The sequence below is a fragment of the Podarcis filfolensis genome (assembly GCF_964270895.1).
Source record: "Podarcis filfolensis genome assembly, chromosome: 13".
NCBI classification, from domain to species: Eukaryota; Metazoa; Chordata; class Lepidosauria; order Squamata; family Lacertidae; genus Podarcis; species Podarcis filfolensis.
The window spans coordinates 51162058-51182133 of NC_139615.1; the positions used below are offsets into that span (position 1 = coordinate 51162058).

The 20076-nt window shown below is 40.8% G+C and overlaps 1 protein-coding gene across 27 annotated transcripts in view; it reads right to left on the reverse strand.

The window, feature by feature from the left end:
- LOC310748288 (poly(rC)-binding protein 3-like) overlaps positions 1-20076 on the reverse strand; it is a 257271-nt gene that overhangs the window by 51999 nt on the left and 185196 nt on the right. Inside the window, exon 1 of one of the 27 annotated variants that reach the window (XM_083583901.1) lies at positions 11647-11668. The exons of the other annotated variants lie outside the window; for them this stretch is intronic. The gene's annotated coding sequence lies outside the window, so the exon portion shown is untranslated. Of the gene's footprint in view, positions 1-11646; positions 11669-20076 lie in introns of those variants that run through there. 27 annotated transcript variants of the gene reach the window in all.

Here is a 20076-nt window from a genome sequence, read left to right on the forward strand (position 1 = left end):
TGGAGAAAGCTTGTTTTCTCCTGCTCCGGAGGCAAAGACCCGAACCAATGGATTCTAGTTACAAGAAAGGAGATTCTAATTAAACATCAAGAATAACTTTCTGGCAGTAGGAGCTGTTTGACAGCGGAACAGACTCCCTTGGAAGGTGGTGGACTCTCCTTCCTTGGAGGTTTCTAAACACAGGTTGAGGGGCCATCTGTCATGGATGCCTTAGTTGAGATTCCTGCATTGCTGGGGCTTGGACTAGATGACCCTTGGATCCCTTTCAACTCTACGATTCTGATTCACTGGTATCTTTTGAGAAAAAAGGAGGAAATTTGTATATGGCTTAATAATAAAAACCTCCAAGTGGTTTACATAAAATATACATTGCAATTGTTGATAAGAGCAATAGCGACACAGAATTGCTTATTAGGTTAGCTGTGCTTGGGTGCCTAGACCTTTGAGATACCAAGGTAACATTATGTTACTGGTCACCTAAATCTCACCCAAAATAAGGACTTCCATATGATTAAAGAAAATAAATGAATCATATGAGTTTTAATAATTAAATCTAGATAAATTTACGTATCTGTTAAATTAGTAGTTTTGAAGAGAGAGAAAGACTTTGTTTTTACATGATACACAAACATTACATCAGACACCATGTTAGGAGAGGCATTCTTGCGAGAGAGGGCTAGTGCCTTTTCTAAAATGGCATCTACCATCTGCATATGTTAAAATTATAAAGAGTGTTTTTTAAATATGCTGCCCAATTAATTGGCAGCCCCTTTTTAATTAATGAAAAGGTTTTTAATAGATTAATCTAACTGATTAATATTGCTAAATATTTCAGTGCTAGGGGAAAAAGTCTTCTTGATTCTTTGCCATAGCTTACTCTGGGTGGATATGGATAAAGCAGCTGCACAGAGAGCTGTCTGGGCTCAAATTCCTAATCTACTTAAAGAGAGATTTATTAGATTCCATCAGCAATCTGCATCTCTCATAATTCGACAGACGTGTATCTGGATTTGTAGTATCAACATTTTCTCTGGTTTGTGTTTCTAGAGAAACTTTTAGCTGCGGGTGGACGACAGCATCTACATTTGCAAGTAAAATGATTTATTACTGCCTGTAATAAATATAGCATTGATGTTACTGATCATACCATACAAAAGGAATATATATATATATCTTCTTAAGAGTTAATTTAATGAGTGCTAGGTTAATATCGCAGAACCCTATTAACTAATGGACAGCACAAGTCTCACAATGCAATCTGTATGGAAATAAAAGAGTTCAGGTTTACATAGAAATGTAATCATTCAAATAAAGATGAATATGGGAATTGACAGGGTAATCCCATGCATATTTACTCATAAGGCTGGCATCTTAAAAGGTATCGGACATTGTGCTTTATATTCGTAGTCACTGAACTAAGGCTGCATACACACAACATTTTAATCTGGAATCAATGGAGGCTGAGTACTTGTTTTTTCTACGTAGTCCACATACAATAGATCTAGATCTATTGCATACTGTATTTTTTGCCACTGAAAATCAATTCTTGAGCAACTGGTTTCATTCCAAAAATAAATGATTCATGCAAACTGATTCTACATTCACACCGTATGTTCATCAGGAAACAGTTGGAAATGGATGTAAGCTCTCCTGGCATTGCTGTGTTTGTGTGTATACACAACTCTCCAATGACACTATGGGTGGGTGTATAGCAAGATCACAACCACTGCTTCCTTCTAGGCAGGAAAAGGTGTGGGTAACCTAATCAAGAGGAGTGTTTTCAAATGGGTATGTACCCTCAAACCGTTCAATGCAGAAAAAGCCCCCTCACAAACAACCTACTCTGAACGGAACACTCCCATGGCAGATTTGCCAGGAAAGTGGTAGCGAACCCACTGAAAATGAGTTTCAGCACAACAACCATTTAAGGCAGACCACGTGGAGAGATAATGCCTGTGGCAGATCCTCTTCCCCTCCCACCTGCACAAAGCTCTTGGCTTTCCTGCTCCTGTTTGCTCACCATTAATATGCTGGCATTAACAATGCTCAGATACAGTACACATGCCTCGTGGGCTGAGAGAATATTTATTCAAACTCACAATGCCTATGCTCCAGATCAGCCTTTCACAACCCTGGGTCCCCAGATGTTGGACCACAACTGGTCACTGGTCAGGGATGATGTGAGTTGTAGTCCTGTAGCATCTGGGGACCCAATGTTGAGAAAGGCTGCTTCAGATAATGTGATAATCTGTAGATAGCCCTGAAATAACTTCTAGGGCAGACTAGACAAATGGCATCACCATTCATGCAATGGTAATGATGGTGGTGTTTTTACGTAAATTGCAGGCATGGGACCCTCAATTCAGATCAGGACCCCAGCAAAGGAGGGTGTCAGGGGGCTTTAAAGCTTTGCCCCCTGCAGTGGTTCTAATCCAGATTGCTAATCCCACATATGGTGTTTGTGCTGGGGAGCCTTTCTTCCAGTGCAAATAGCAAATGCGCCACCACCCACCCACCCCTACAGGAGGGTTCAAAGGGTTGAAGAGCTCTACCTTCCACCACGATCCCAATCTAGACCAGCCTTCCTGTGCTTGCTATTTACTCTAAAATAAAAATCACAAAATTATTAACTGCATGAATGGTGTTGTGTGCATTTTGGCCCTATTTTGGAACACCAAAACTAAGGCTATGATTTGCAGCTCCACAATGTATTCAGTGCCTTGGTAAAAGGGAGCGTTGAGCTCTCACTTCTGTAGAGAAATAATGGCTGCCTAATTCTATTTAAGGGACGCGGGTGGCGCTGTGGTCTAAACCACAGAGCCTAGGGCTTGCAGATCGGAAAGTTGGCGACAGGGTGAGCTCCCATTGCTTGGTCCTAGCTCCTGGCAACCTAGCAGTTCGAAAGCATGTCAAAGTGCAAGTAGATAAATAGGTACTGCTCCGGCGGGAAGGTAAACGGGGTTTCCATGCGCTGCTCTGGTTCGCCAGAAGCAGCTTAGTCATGCTGGCCACATGACCAGCTGTACTCCGGCTCCCTCGGCCAGTAAATCAAGATGAGCGCCACAACCCCAGAGTCATTCACGACTGGACCTAAGGGTCAGGGGTCCCTTTACCTTTTAATTCTATTTAAAGTTCTGATACAGAAATGCCAGAACACAAGTCAGTGCTCATTTGAGAAGGATGACAAACCTCTTGTGGTGTCAAGATAACTAAACAGAGGGCTGAGCCTGAAACAGAATCTCTCTCACAGACACAGCAGAGCCATCCATTGTTTGCTTATTGTGCAATGCCTTTATTTAAGTGCTAAATTCATTGTAATGGCTCTTATTATGTGAAAACAACCCCACCTGTTTTATAGGGCCCTAATCAAGTGAAGTTAGAAATAATCTAGCCCAATGACGTTAAGAGAGCTGAGTTATCCAAGCTATTTTTAGGCACCATTGAGGATTCCACCCCCACCCTCATTCCCCAGCTTAATCCCTTCAAAGAAATTATTCATATAGCTATATACTCCAAGTTCATAAAGATCGTAGCAATGTACACCACTAATATGAACAATACAAAAACACGTAAGAACTAAAATCACAGCTCATCAGCTAACTGTAACAGATTCCTCTCATCCTTTAATTGTCCACACAAGACTGGTGACATAGAAAGGTTTTCAGCAAATACTTAACAATTAATACAGAAGACACCTGCTAAATCTGGATGGAAGAGCATTCCACAGCAACTGAACCAATGTCCCTGAAGACTTGGTTTCATGTTGACATCAGATAAGCCTCATCAACTCAGGGGCCAATTAGCAATGTTCCTACAGATCAAAGCTAGGATTTAGGGTCCCAGTAGGGCTGCCACCTTTGGTTGGGCAAAATAAATGGCAGGTTGGGCAAAATATGGGAACCACCATAATATGGCTTCTGATACTCATCTCACTGAGAGGATACCATGTTCAATAGTATTGAAAGCCATTGAGAAATCAAACAAAAGTTAACAGGGTTTCAAAAAAATATATATGTCTGTGCTTGAAGCAGAAATTCAGTCTCTTCTTTGGCTATGCTAGACAGGGAGGTTTACAATAGCAATACAATTACACTCTAATTAATTCTCTTTTTAGTCACAGTTCTCCAAAGGATGGCAGAGCTGTTTGCTTATATTGCAAAGTTTCTTGGGATAGATAGATATTTTTTGAGCATTTAGGAAAAGCATACTAAAATAATTCATAATAATTATAATTGCTTAGACTACGATGCTATGCATACTGTATATTCCTATATATAAAAAATGTAATTCTATTACTGTGCAGCCCCTACTGGAGGATTTGTAGTGCCTCACAATCCTGGATTTTCATGAAGTCAGTTTGGGTGGGGAAGGAAGAGAAGGCAGGTTGCGCAACAGCAGTGAGCATGGCATCAGAGTGAGATAGGAGAAATACTAAGAGGGGGAACGTGGTGGTTTTAAACAATGGCGGATGTTTGAGTAAAGGAGGAATGGAGGGAACTGAGAGGAAAATGGTGACTTCAAATGGCAGAGGTTTGATTTAAGAACCTTCAGACAGTCAAAGATTTGCTGGCTGCCCGTCCTTTCTCTCTCATATGAGTCAGCTGTGGAATATAAGAGGGAAAAGTTTGTGCACAGCAAGCCAGGAGGAAAACTGGTAGAAAAAAAACTGAGCTGCCTCATGCGAGAGAGAGAAATGATGCAAAGCATGGAAATATTGCGTTTATTCCTGGTACCATCCATTGCCTTCAGATTGCAAAGTTCCAGATTCAATGTAGCAATTTAGAAGAGATATTTTATTAATAAGCAAAGACCTGTATATGTACAACATCCATCACCTGAACTTAAAATTCTCAAACTGAACGAGCTAACTGACAGGTTTGCTCTCAAAATTCCTAAAGACGTTGTAACACGTATCAGTACGGGTTGTCTGTGCAAAGGCAGCTGTAGAATAGGAGAAATGAGGCGGCATGGAAATTGAGGTTTTGTGCAAGCGAGAGATGAAAAAGGAGGTAAGATTAGGAAGAAAAGGGAATGAAGGTGGAGAATATGGGTTGCAAAAAGGAGGGAGTTGGAGGCATGAGAAGAATGGGGCTGAAGATGAAAGTAGGAGCGTGAAAGGGCTTCATAACTGGGCAGAAGGTGAGAATGTGTGGGAGGAGGAAGATGCGGGAGGTTCCCCTGGGGGTGGTTTGCGTAGAGGGTGGGGCATAAAAGGAGGGAGAGGAGACATGGACATGGGGATAAAGGTGAATTCAGAGGTGCAAAGTGGGGTTGCAGAACAGAAGAAACAAGTAGCTTCAGAAATGGGGTTCAGAAGGTGAAGAGTGACTTAACAGATGCATGGGACGGGAAGGGGAAACTCTAAGGGGTTGATGTGGGGGGGGAGGTGAGAGGGGGTTGGTGAGTGGAAAGAGCAGGGATACAGCCCCTAGTATACTCAGAAATAGGTCAGATTAGTTCAGTGGGCCTTACTCCCAAGAAAACATGTATAAGACCCAAGTCTTAGACTGTGTACACATTACCAGCTAAAAATGCAGCTAGGTCGTCCTTTTTGTTTCAATTCAGACCGAAGCAGGTTTTGAGGGAAATGCATCAAAACACAGAAGGAAACAACAGGATAGATATAGATTGTGGCTAACATTGTGTGTACACTATTTCCCAAACAGTTGTGGGAGCACCAGGGATGCAGAGTAAACAGGAGTCTGAACACAAGCTTAGAAGTATTAAGAATTCAGGGGCCACTAGGTGGCGCATCGGAATATGGCTGACAATAACATCTCTCCGACCCACACGAGGTAATTTGGAGGCTATGATGGGGGTAATTAGCCTCCTTAACCCCCCCCCCCAGGATTGTGGGGGGGACGGCCCTTGCCTGCTGTGCCCTATACCACCCCCGAATTTGTGGGGGTGGGGGCACTAGGCACAAAGCCCTCCTGTGGGATTTCGGCACTCCTGGACGCAGTCCCTGATTCGCGCCGCTAGTTGCAAGCATCTTCAAAAGAAACAATTTGGACGAGATAAATTGCACGTGCTTCAAGGAAAAAGGGGAGTAAAGACTGCTGACAGAAGAGATCTCTGATAACAAGACAAGAATAAAATATGAGAAGATACGTCAAGATACGGTATGACTGAGGGGGGAGGGGGGGGGAAACCTGCCTTCCTTTTTCTTATGTGATTTAACAAGAATCCCCTCCCCTAATGAGTCAGAAACTAAGGACTTAAGCTGTGGATTTAAGGCTGTGTGGAGATAAACTTTTGAACCAAAGCAATGTTTCAAGATGAAGCTGGAAAGCTAAGAGTTTTGGAATGACGCAGTTAAAAATGCCGTCGCCATTTTGGGAGGCATTGTTGGAGCTCTTGGGTCTGGGAGGAGAAAGAGAGAAATAGAGTTGTTTACATATTGTGGATCAACTCCTCGGTGGGACTTAAGAGCGACAAATGCCAAATTTATGATGGAAAGAGCGATGTTATCTACGAAGGAGATATATGGAAACCATCTGGACTTAGTGGAGGAACGGGAAATCCACACAGGATTATTATTTTGCTTATCGGCTTAAGGAGACTAACAGAAGAGATTGTAAAGGAAAAATAGAAATTATATGAACAAGATATGATGTGGAAACACCAAGATAAGACTGGATAGAATTATGAATTTTGTTTGGACTGTTTGGGACTGATTTGGACATTAACACAGTAATAAGAAGATGATCTGAATCCCCCTTTGGATCTTGAAGTATGGGTTCCCCCAACAAAATTTAAAAATTTGGCTTTGTAATTTGGAATTTATGTGATGTGATTTAATTTGATGTGATTGGCCAGTTAATAAAAATTATTTTTTTTTAAAAAAAGAAGTATTAAGAATTCATTGGTGGGTCAATTTGAATTTGTGCATCCAGAAAATTAGGTCTTAAGAAGTGTATACTGTACTTACTGCTGCATAACATCACAAAGCATAGCATTAAACCAGAAACCATGCTTGGTTCAATGGCACTGAATGAAGACCTGGTGGTACGAAGGCTTAGAATTGGGGTGCCAGATGAATTTCTACCACTTTCTACTACATTATGTAAAATCAAACAGCAAAAGGTTTGATGAGGATGTTTTATACATTGTATTAGAAAATTTGCTTCCAAAGTTTCATTCTCCAACAATTCCGCTCACCCTCTTCAATGGCAGGCCCAACTAGCCAATGGGAACGCTTGGGCCTGCTCCCAGGGGCCATTAAATTGCAGCCTGTCCAACTGTCTTCCCTGCCTTTTCATTGGATCTCCCACCCTCCCTAATTTACTAGCTTTTACTTGTGCTTTGACCTTGCTATGGACCAAACTGGCTGCCATATTCAGGGGCCAGCCAGGAATTTTTCCATGTGGCAAATTGACACCAGCCATCTGGTTTTCACCTACCTCATAGCAATGAGGTGGTTAGGCATTGGATCTTGGCTGGAGAGGAGGTTATAGCCTCTGCCTGCCCCTCCTTGAGAAAAGGTATCCTGTTTAAATGATTTGGGAGGAATGGCTTCTTTCCGAAGCCCAGGCGGAGCTAGGGCTATACCACTCCTCCAACAGGGACTCTGCGGAGGGTACCCCTATTGGACGTAGGTCATAGGGAATCCCCCCAAGATGTGGTTTGCCTTTAGATGCACTTTCAGCGGAGGGGCCAGAGTGGAATAGCAACGACTTCACCCAATGCCTATGTCAAACCATTCTCTACTGTAACCAATAAAATGGTGGCCATATTCAAGGCCAAACCCAACATGCTATTGTCCCGAGGGAACTGTGGGGTCACGGGGTCTTGGCACACAAACCATCAGTTCTCTCATTCACCAAAAATAACAGGGAAAGCTTCTGTTTTATATTTTTATCTATTTTATTTTGTTCAGTGATACACTGTATTTCAAACTACACAATGCACAGTGGTTTTTATTAATCATTATGGCTGTCCTATATGTAGTGTAAAAATGAAACAAAAAACCAATTTTGAAGAAAGCTACTTTTCTGCTCCATCCTCTTGGTGCATCAATAGTCAGCTTAGTATTTTTCACACTCCAGAAATGGCTTGTGTTTTCCACATGCCAGGTCCCTTGGGACTTGTAACTATTTAACATACTGTGTTACATGGAATGGGGCACTTTATGTGAAATTTAAAAAAGAACTGAATAATCTTCTAAGTTGGACAGAGATGCTTTTGTTCCATGCAGAGCTGCAAGGCACATTAATGCAAGAATATAGCTTGATCACAGGAAAACAAGAAATCATTGTAGCTTGCATATAAAAGCTGGCCTGTTCTCTGTGGTCATAAAAGCATCACTTGATTTGCACCATCATTAGAACTGAACTGACCTTTTCTTGTTAACATTTCACACTGCACAATTAGTAAGCAACTGTTGAGCGATGTGAATGCCTTTGTACATATCACCTCAGGCAAGGATGCTTATTTTAAACTTCAGACAATCAGCTAAGTCCACAGGAAACACTGCAGGGCTTGTGAGTGTGTAGCCAAATGTAACAAGTGTGGAAAACCTAGAAGAGCATGTATCCACTGTGTCTTGTGACTTCCTGCATAAACAAAGGCTAACATCTTAGAGTCAGAATCCGAAACAAACTGTCTTTGGAAAACTAATTGAGCTGAGTTCAACATTTTTTGAAGGCAACCTAAGTTTTGGAGACATGTGTGACGTCCCACGTGCATGCCGGGGCCCTTGGTTCTTGGGAACAACCCAGTGACTGTGGTGATCGATTTCTTACACCCGATGTCTTTTGGCATGAAAGTGTAAGAATTCTCTGCTATCAGAGGAGCACTGTCTTCCTTGTTCTCTGCGTGTTTATTGTGGATAAACAGTCAGCAAAACTATAGCATGGAGCAACAGCCTATTTGTAATGCAAATGAATAGTAAAAAAAGTCTAGGAAATATGTTTTCAGTGGGGGGGGGCAACCATAACATTATGTTCATGGGCTTGGTGGAGATGCCATATAATGAAAATTTCACTCATTTTCATTAAGTACCTCACCAACCTATTCTATAGTTAACAGCAGGAAGTGGTAAGTGCTGTTTAGACATACTGTGAGCACCTTGTATGATTTAATACCATCAAGAAGCTAAATTAATCAGATAGGGTAATGGAATGGACTTAGGCTGCATTTGGACGGCGCTTTATTCTGTCTTCCTGATGTTTCCTCACCTGTTAAATTTCATGCTTTATGTGATCTTTCACACAACATAAAAGTCACTTCTGGGGATCTAGTAGAATCTAGCAGGAGCATAGTATTCATTTTCATTTTAATTACTTCCATTAAAAATCCATTTGCAACCCCATTGCTAGCTCAAAATTGGGGGAGTTTTCTGTTGTCATTTTCCTATGCTTTTCATTATCATACCACTGCCACTCATGTGATACAATTTAGGGAGATATCCCAGCATACACTTCTTTCCAACCATTTAAAATTTAGCATGACATTGGTCAAAAGGCCACAATTCTACAGCACAACAGCTACTATAGTGTAAAAGAAATATTAGGAATTGAACAGAAGCATTATAACCAGCAGAACAAAAACAAAAAAACCTCATGAATGCAGCCTTGATTCATTCCTGTTTCTCATTTCTTCACCATTAAAGCCTATTGTGTCCTGTTTCTGTGCAGATTTTAATGGGAAAAGCTTTTTAAAATCCATATGGTCAACTGGTTTTTTATATAAAAAATAATACATTTAAAAAAACTTTTGTAAGGATTTCCTGGATCAGCTAGAAAGTGCACTGTGGGTTGAAAATCCCTTAGAGGAAATGGCATGTCACTACATGTATTGCCTTTTGGTAAAAATATTGGCCGGGTGGGGAGACAGTTGCCTGGGGAGGGAGATGGCTGCCTCTGTGTACTGATGGGGGAAGGCATATTGTTCCCCATACAATTCCTCAGGGAAGGACTGCCTATAACGGCATATTCCTACTTCCTGGAGCATTTGTGCACAGCACAAAAACGGCTTGCTGTCACACTACACACACTAGCTGCTCCAAGCAGCTTGAAAATGGAAAAAAGGAAAGCAAAAAACTGCCCTCAGACCCCTCTGTAAGTTGCAAGCATTCAGACGGTGCTCAGCAAGGTCGACAGTTCTGAAAACTACTCTGCACATGTGTGCTCTGATCCAAGAACTGGTCCAAGAGGGGTGAATCAGGGAAGCGCACTCAAAACTATGGCACAAACAAAACCCTCCCCCATCCTTGGTTTCAGAGTAAAGTCAGATGACAACAAGATGGTTTTTCAATGCATGGTATAACCAACTATGGCCTTTGCTAGTGATCTATCTTTTTTCAGCATCTTATTGGCTTGTCACAGAGACTTTATGTGGCTGTCCTGCCTGGAGTTGCCTCCCTAACATGTATGCTAGGCTTGTGTGTAAGGACCGTTTGCTCCTGGCAGCCGCTTCCTGATATCCCCAGCTGCTGGCATACCATCCTCATGGTATGTGCTGTCCTGCCTAGGAGAAGCCTGAACATACCCTGGCCTGCTGCTCTACCTTCTTGGATCATATGGTGCCCTGGAGTTACAGAAGGCTGCACAAACTGATTTCCACACACACTTCTTTCTGACAGAGATGGCGCTGAAATTTGATTTCTTATCTCAGAATGAACCACTCCTGGCTATGGATCTCTTGTAACGCCAAAATCTATCAAGTTTAACTACCTCCATACCTTCTAGGGAAGGTATTACGCTAAAAATAATTGTTATGGCTACAGTTTCACATTCTTTGTCTACCTAATTACTCACTTTAGTCAACTTGTTTCCCACCTGTCCAATTACAGGTGTCAATTCACTCAGCAAAGCTAACAAGATTCTCCTATTACCAATCACTGTTGCTGTGATGGGCAAGTTTTGCATATATTTAAACTCTAATTGAATTGTCACAGACAGTACTTTGCATTCCATTGCCATTTAACTCCAGCCTTTACACACACAACCCTTACACTTAGTAAAAGACAACTGAAGATCACATGTGACACAGCAGGCGCTAGTTCACGAAAGGTTAGACAATAATTAATTTTGTTAGAGACTCAAGACTCTGTTTTTATTTTTACTTTTTGTGGCAGCAGATAACCACTCCACAGCTTAGTCAGCCTGTGAGACCTGGCAGGTGGGAATTTTATCTGAACCCAGATTGAGGGATGGGTGGTTAAGAGGCCAGTAGTTGGCAATGCCTGTCTCAATACCCCAGTTAGATGTCCTCACTGAAGTAAAGGCTCCTAACAGTCTTCCTACTGCTCACTCAATAATGGTGATAGATACTGATTCATAAAGTATTTTAGGATATATTTAAATCTAGATGTTTAAATTAGTTATACTGCCCACCCCATCCTAAATGAACTGCTACAGTGCCAAATGAAATGAAAGGGATAGAGACTCTCAGAAGGATCAAATGACTCCAAAGGGAAAACAAATGCATTCACAGTTGACTGTTGTCCTTTGCCTGTGCTGCTCAAATCCACCAAGATTTGTGTTGATGGAGCAATTTGAGGATGGAAGCTAGAATCAATGGTTTTCTGCGCCATTTATTTATTTAATATCTCTACCTATGTGTCACATTTTGTTTCCCAACCTTCCACAAAGGAACTTATCCTTAAACCAATGAGTAAAACAGGTTAGGCTGAGGGGGTACCCGTTACAGGACACCCCCCACTTTCAGTGGCTCTCTTCCGTCTTCTGAACCAGCAGCCTTATGTTAGCACCCCAGGGCTCCTAGAAAAGTTGACATTCGACCTGCTTTGGCACTTTCCACTTTCCACCTCCATTTAGCTGGCGATCTGCCCATGGCCCCACAATGTCAACCTCCCTTCTGCCCAGCCTCCTGCCTGCAGTGTCAACCACCTGCTACCATGGAAACAAATATCCAGGCCAAGGTCACAATGGAGACACATATCCACTGAACACTGCCACCTCCTTGCCACTGTGACATTACTTGACAAGTATGAAGACCTTGCTGGGGATTTTTAATAGAAAAAGGGGGCCAAGAAGTTGTCTCCTGTGGTTGCCCCATTAAACACCAGTTTGCAGAAAACATTCCCTTTGGATGTGTCAATTCCCTTTCGACCCCGGAGCTCAAGGCCTTCTAGGAATATCTCCAGTACAACATGGAAAGGGGGCTTATTTGGCTGTCCACCTCCCCAGGCAAAGCACCTACCTTGTTTGTGGGTGCAAACTCTGAGGACTGTACCTCTGCACTGATTATCCAGTGCTTAGTCAGAGACCGATTAAGAACTGGTATACTCTGACATTCACTTCACTGTGATTTTATGTAAACTCTGCTATTTTTACTGTTGTTAGCCGCTCTGAGCCCGGTTTGGCTGGAGAGGGTGGGATATAAATAAGATATTGTTATTATTATTATTATTATTATTATTATTATTATTATTATTATTATTATCCCTGAACTCAGAGAGCTCGATGGTTTACTGATTTTGACCTGTAACCTGGTGCAAATCTCAAGATTAATTGGTAAAAAACATAACTGCATTTTAAGATAATTTATTATGGGGTGTTAACAAAGCCCATAATAACTTTAGCAACGCTATCGAACATCCACCCATTCTTAAGCCAAGGGTTGTGTGTTTTTGACATATATGTGCCTACTACATGAGCCCATGCAATTGGGTCACTCAGTGAGCAGAACAGTAGGCTGGCCACTCCTGAGGAATAATCACATGTAGCTCAAAATATCAGAAGGTGCGCTGTTACCATGCACCTGTTCAAAGACACATTGACTTTGTATATGAAAGTTCGATTTGGATGGGCGTTAACTGCCTGAATTACTTTAGATGCATTTCAAGGCAGAGGGAAGTATTTTTAAAGCGAATGCAAAGTGCCTGGGAGAGCATTCATGGGGAATTTCAGCAAAGCAATGGAGGGAGAAAGCATCAGTGGGAAATTCACTGCTCAACAGCTTGGAGCCTACAAAGGCTGCAGTCATGTGCAGTGACAGGGCAGCACAGAATTCCCTCAAGGCTCTGTGCTCTAGTTAAATCAATTTGTCAGAAGCAGCTCTGCGGCTTTCCTCTAACTCCCATCCTCGCTCCACCCCAGATCAGGAAGCCTATTGGAAACAAAGACAGCTGGAGCCCACAGCTGCCTCCTTGTAGTAGATTAATTAGTACATCAGACATCATCTCCTAATTAGCAAGCGCGTATAGAATAAAAACCTCTCTGAATCAAGTGAGCCATTGCCATATGTTGACGCTGTAACAATACACTAAACATGTACCGTAATTCTGTAAAATAACTAAAGGAACAAGACCAGGCTGCCCGTGGTCACCTTTGTTGTTTATAATAGTTTTAGAAGTATTGGTGCAAAGAATAAGATGTAATCAAGACAGTCAAGATGTACGAGTGGGACAGAGACAATATAAATTAAAAGCATTTGCACACAACATGGTGATATCCGTGATAAGTGTTACAACAGATTAAAAAAACTGGTGAGGTAGCAGGTTTTAAGATTAATAAAGATAAAACCAAACTCTTGGTTAAAAGTATGATGAGAATAAAAATAAATTACAAGATGTGTCTGGATTAAAGATTGAAGGAAGGTTAAGTATTTAGGTGTATACGTAACAGCAGATAATATAAATCTGTATAAAGATAATTATGTAGAAACCTGGGAAGATATTAAAAGAAATTTGCAAATTTGGAACAGAATTAATCTTTCACTATTAGGCAGAGTGTTGACTAAAAACGAATTTATTACCTAGGATGTTATTTTTGTTTCAATCAATTCCGGTGATTGGCAAGACAGATTGTTTCAACGCATGGCAAAAAGATATTTCTAAATATATTTGGTGAGGGGGAAAATCAAGAATAAAATATAAAATACTGATAGATGCAAAATAGAGAGTAGGTTTCTCCCTGCTGGATATGAGGTTATATTATGAAGCATCTTGTCATTGTTGCTTGAAGGAATGGATGACATTGGAGAATCCACATATTTTAGACTTTGCAGGCCATGATAATATTTTCAGTTGGCAAGCTTATTTATGGTATGAAAAGGTGAAAGTACATAAAGGATTTACACATCATATAATTAGGAAAAAATTGTATAGAGTATGGGATAAATACAAAAATCTATTAGAGGCAAAAACACCACTTTGACTCTCACCAGTGGAAGCTATAGCAGTAAAGAAAAAGAATATGATAGAAAAGTGGGCAACTTATAGAAATTTATTAAAACAAGAGGGAGGAGAGTATCAATTAAAATAATTTAAGGAATTATCAGGTAAATTAACAACATGGATACAATATCATCATTTGAACAAAGCATTTAAGAAAGATAGGATACAAGGGTCTGGGGAACAAATATTGCAACTGGAGAGAGAGCTGTAGGAATGTAATGTAAAAGTGCTGTTTAAAATGTTTAAGATATTATTGGAATGGGAGAAAAGGATGAGCGAGTAAAATCCTCAATGATACAATGGGCAATAGGATTATTGTAACAACCTGCAGTTTCATAAGAGTATATATTTAAATTAAATGAATAAATGAATAAATTAAGTTAATTTGGAATATGCAGAGAATATAAAAAATAAACTGCAGAAAGAGGGGAAAGGAAGTCGAGTTTTGAAACATTAAAAAGATTGTAAAATTATTTTTTGTATTGATCTTTATTACGGCCATTGGCCCATCACACGACAGTTTCCCATACCAACATAATGTACTATTGTAAAATTATTGAAATGTATAAAACTGAAAATCATAAATAAAATAATAATAAAAACATGTAATTCTGCCCATCATGAAAAACTGCAAACTTAGGCCACTGATTAATGCTGTGTCACATATTTATGTCATCAGGTTGGATTCTTTTTTTCAACATTCAGTCTGAAGATTGGATACTGCAAAACAAACATGAAATGTATGTTCTAATAAATAAATAAATATATATATATAATAACAAATTAGCCACAAAATCCCAAAAGCAAGAGCTATTTGTTGTGTTTGTTGTACCACTCAAACAATTGAAATTATGGAATAGTGCATGTATCCCATCCCTATATTAAGAAATAACTGTTGCCCAGTGTTCTTTGAGGCCAGGTTGATATTCTCTCTTCTGGAATCTGCTAAAACCAAGGATTTTTGAATTAATGCCTTCCCTTCAGAAGACCTCTTTGGTGTGGGAGTTTGCATAGTGGAGACTGCGGCTTGCTTGGTTCCTCTGTAGCCCTGCTAAAGCAAGGCTATTTTTCTAGTAAAAGAGGGACCAATGTTCACCAAGAACTTCTCCCTTGTTCTCTTAGAATGGCAATGGTGTCACCTGAGAGGGGCTGCAGCTGAGCTCTGGCTGGGGGGGAAAGCCCTAGCTAAAAGCATGTAGATGGGAGAGGAAGGGGCAACACAGAGTGACAACACCAAGGCCCCTGCAAATCCTAGCTGAGGTGCAAAATGAGTGGGCAGGGCTAGGAGCAGAGCCAGCAGCAAGGTCAAGTAAACCCCGTGCTTTTTTTTCTTAAAAAATAAAATGTTTAGGGGTACTCTTATTTTCGTACTCATATTGAAATACTGCCGCTCAATGAGGCCAAACCTAGATTCACAAAATGTTTAGGGGTATTCGTACCCCTGGGGACCCCCAGAAAAAAAGCACTCAGTAAACCATTGTGGAATTGGACTGAAAGTGCCACAAGAATCAAGCCCTTGGCATGCATGCCATAGTTACATGGCTTAGTTCAATCAAAGCTGCTTTTGGACCTTTGAATTCATATTCTCATGTGCCCTCTTAACATTCACTTATTCAGTTCTAGGCTGCCCAGTTCCATTGAGGTGTCAGAGAAGGTAAGCCAACAGAAGCCAGTATTGTTATTAAGGCATCCAGCTGTGCTAATGTGACATATTCGCAGGACAAGGAGGTCATGAACACTTATTCTATTACTTTACAGCTGTCAAAATATCTTCCAATAAATGAAGGAATTGCTTTTGCAGCTATTACAAATACAACCTGCTTGCACCAAACATGGGACTACACACAACTGATGCACTTAAATTTATTAGGCTCTTACTTTCTCACGACTGCTAACATGAGCTTTTGTACACATAAGGAGTACACAAAAGTCCTTCATTTGGAACCAAATTAACAACAAAAAAAGTGTTCTCTCTCTTTTTTTTATAAAAACAGCTTCATTAGGAATAAATATTACTTTTGAGCATTTATCAAATTTTAAAAAAACAACACTTTGGGGAAAAGTTTAGCTGTATTAAGAGGGGAATAATGTTGAATACCAATTATTTGAATATCCCTTTAAATACTATCTTGGAAGTATCACCACTGAAACATTGTGACTGAAAATACACTATCATTACAAAGCAGAGGTGATTATTTGGTGGTAGATAAGAGAGAGAGAGAGAGAGAGAGAGAGAGAGAGAGAGAGAGAGAGAGAGAGAGAGAATATAAACGAAGCAAGTTGAAGGCTGCCACTGGGAGAAACATAGGAAGATGGCATCTTCCATCATTCCCAGAGTCTGAAGGGAAAGCCCCATTCTTCTTCTACTGCTCTCTATGACTTCTGATGGTGACTCTGGCTGCTCCCAGTGTGAAATCTTGTTTTACTGCAGCCGAGTTATTCTGCAGTAACTTAGCTTGTGAGAGGTTTTCTACCTAATTAGGATACAATACCTGCGCTCAGCCCCACAACACCGAACAGGTTCACACAAGGGAAAAGCAGGCAAACTATCCCCATCCCCATTACCCCCCCGCCTATCACCCACTATTCCAACATGCAGAACGAAACCTCCAGATAAAAACCTAGCAAGCCAAAGGCCTACACTGTCTAAAAGATTTCTATAACAACAAACTTATACCAACACAATAAATAGAAGACACCCAAATACCTCGGCAAACACATCATCAACTACATACCTTTTTAAACAATCCAACAGCAAAATCAGCAGCCACTAAGCCCTTGACCACCTTCAAAAACCTTCTCTTGATGGCAGAAGAACACAGTAAGGGGATGGTATCCACAAAATACTACTTCAAAACACCCTTGATGCAATCAAAGAACAATGGGAGCATGTCATAAGCTTTGAAATTAACCCCCCCCCAATGGACTAGAATGTGGTCCATATCACCCAAAAGAAGGGAACTCACTCTGAAGCTCACCTATAGGTGGTACTTAACACCACAGAAACTGGTGCCGATACGCCCAGGAACCTCAACAAGGAGAGGCTGCACCTCCACAGGCACATACCTCCACATGTGGTAGGAATGCCTGTCCAACCCTTCTGGACAGATGTCCTACAAGAGATATGCAAAATAACTAAACAGGTATTAGAACTCACCCCAGAACTGGCCCTACTGAACATCTTCCAAGATCATAATGACCACTCACATTATAGAGAGCTTATAACCCCCCTACTCTCAGCAGTCTGAAGACTCATAGCCAGACACTGGAGGGACCTGTCAGGAGTAAACATGAACCAATGGTATCAAATTGTATGATAAACCGAAACTGACACGGGGACAAATAGAAGAGGATGCCTTCACCCCAGTATGGCTTCCCTTTATCACATACACAGTCCAACAGGACAATGACACGAATCCACTGACAGCATACAAATCAATCTGGCTTACCTGACCCAACAAGCCCCCCCCCCAATGCAAATAAACCCCACTGCATCCAACCTCGGACAACTAACCACACCCTTCCCCTTAATACCTCTCTCTACCAAGGAAATGTAATAAATGAATAGAAAGAGAGGCTACCCAGTTGACATGGACACAAAAGCCCACACGTACACCATACAAAATAATATAAGCCTCACCACCCCTCCTCTCCCCCCCTCTTCTTCCTTGACCTTATACAGTACTGTACTCAGCACTAATGTCTCATGACAAATGTAACTGATCTGTAAGAAAGACTATACAACCTGAAAAAAAGAGACAAGGCATGTACTTTTGTAAACCAAGAAAATCTTTAATAAAAATAAATTAAAACAAAACAAAAACACCTGTGCTCAGAGATTTCCAATTTCCTACTGGTTGCTGATTTGCTACTAAGTCTAGTTCAAGGTGTTACTATTGGTATATAAAGTCCTTACCGACTTGGGACCAATTTACCTAGGAGATGGCCTTACTCCACTTGGCTGCTCAATCAGCAGAATTGACTCTACCATAGTTGCCACATAATACATGTACTGCATTTGTAAGAACTCAATTGTTTTGTGTGGCACCATGCACACTTTGGAACTCCCTGCTGATTGAGACCAAGGAGGCTCCTTCCCTTTCGGTACCTGCTAGAAATATTCCAGTTTAAACAAGTCTACCCAGATGCTTGAGGTAACTTTAATCTCTTTTGGTATTCTAACCTTTGCATGTTTTAAAGAAAGTTTGTGGTTTTTTTCTTGATTTTACTGTTTTATTTTTGTAAACCACTTTGAGGTTTGTTTGTTTAACAAGCAGTCAAGCAGTGTATAAATTTTATGAAATAAATACCATAAAAATAAAAATAATCAAAGGTGGGACATGGGAACAAGCTCGTATCAATCACTAGCTTAAGCTGCTTAAAAAAGCATTAACGGAGGGTAGGCCTATTAAGCTATTGTTGCTAAATAAAGCATCCATGTGCAGAGGCAGTGCACCTCAAAATATCAAGGGACAAGCAGGGGAGGGCTGCTGCCTTTGTGGTTGTGGGCTTTCTGAAGGCATCCAGCTGGCCACTGCTGGAAAGAAATAATGGCATACAGTGGTACCTCGGGTTAAGAACTTAATTCGTTCCGAAACTATTCTTAACCTGAAGCACCACTTTAGCTAATGGGGCCTTCTGCTGTCGCGCCACTGGAGCACGATTTCTGTTCTCACCCTGAAGCAAAGTTCTTAACCCGAGGTACTATTTCCGGGTTAGCGGAGTCTGTAACCTGAAGCATATGTAACCTGAAGCATATGTAACCCGAGGTACCACTGTATTAGACAGACCTTAATCTGACCGGGTAAGGGAACTGAATAGAAAAATGTTTCCATTATATTTTAAAGACTTTACCACTGACAGCTTTATAGTGAACAATCTAAAATTGGATTTTCTAGCAACACAAAGAACAAGCAGTTAGGGATCACTCACTACCAGCTTTCAGATCCAACTTTTGTGGTCTCTATATATTAGTGTACACTGATTTGTTTTTATGGTGTTTTTACTGTCTTTAGACGGCATTATGACTTCCTTTAGTATGATTTTTATTCTATATGCCATCTTGAGCAATTTCCTTTTGATTGGAAAGATTACATATCAATGCTGCTGCTTAATAAAAAGAAGCTTCCCTCCAGATAATGGTGGACTCATGTTTTGCTACTCCAGACGTGTTTTACGCTTTAAAAGAAAAAAATCAAAGTGAATTGAATAGTTTGAAATAAACTAGTGAGCCACCCAGACATCTAAAAAAGAAACGGAAGAGAACAAAAATAAAATGTTCTTACAAAGTGTTTTGACCTTACAGAATTTAGTGGGACTTACTCTGAATTCTCATTCTTGTCCTTATTTATTAAATGTATATACCACCAGGGCTTTTTTCAGCTGGAACTCACCAGAACTCAGTTCAGGCACCTCTCAAGAGGGGGCCATTGCCGTTCTAAGAGAACAAGGGAGTTCTCTTATGTTCTTAGTTTCCTCCCATGGGTGGGTCTTGCTGACTTAAACCTCCTGGCTCTTCAAGAGGCTGCTATTCTCCAGGCGAAGAGCTGGGGGGAGGATGTTAGTGTTCAGCTCCCAGCCAGCAATAGTCCTATCACTGCTATCAGCGTCCTCTCCATTATCACGAGAAAAGGCACTGAATGAGTGGCACTTTCAAAGGGAATTTTCTTAAAGGCTGGTTGGTTGGTTGGTGTGTTACATGAAGGACAGCAAAGGCAAATGGGATAGTATATATTTTTACCACTTGCTCCTCATATTTCTCTCTTGTCTCCCAGTGTCATAGAAGTTATTAGTCCAAATCTCGTTACTAGGATTGTGGAGACGTCTGCATTCCCAAGGATTATCTCCAGTCAAGTAGCTTTTAGGAAATGATGGTGTAAGAGTCCTTCCATTAACAGTACTAATCCAATACAAGTGTTGGCAATGGATAA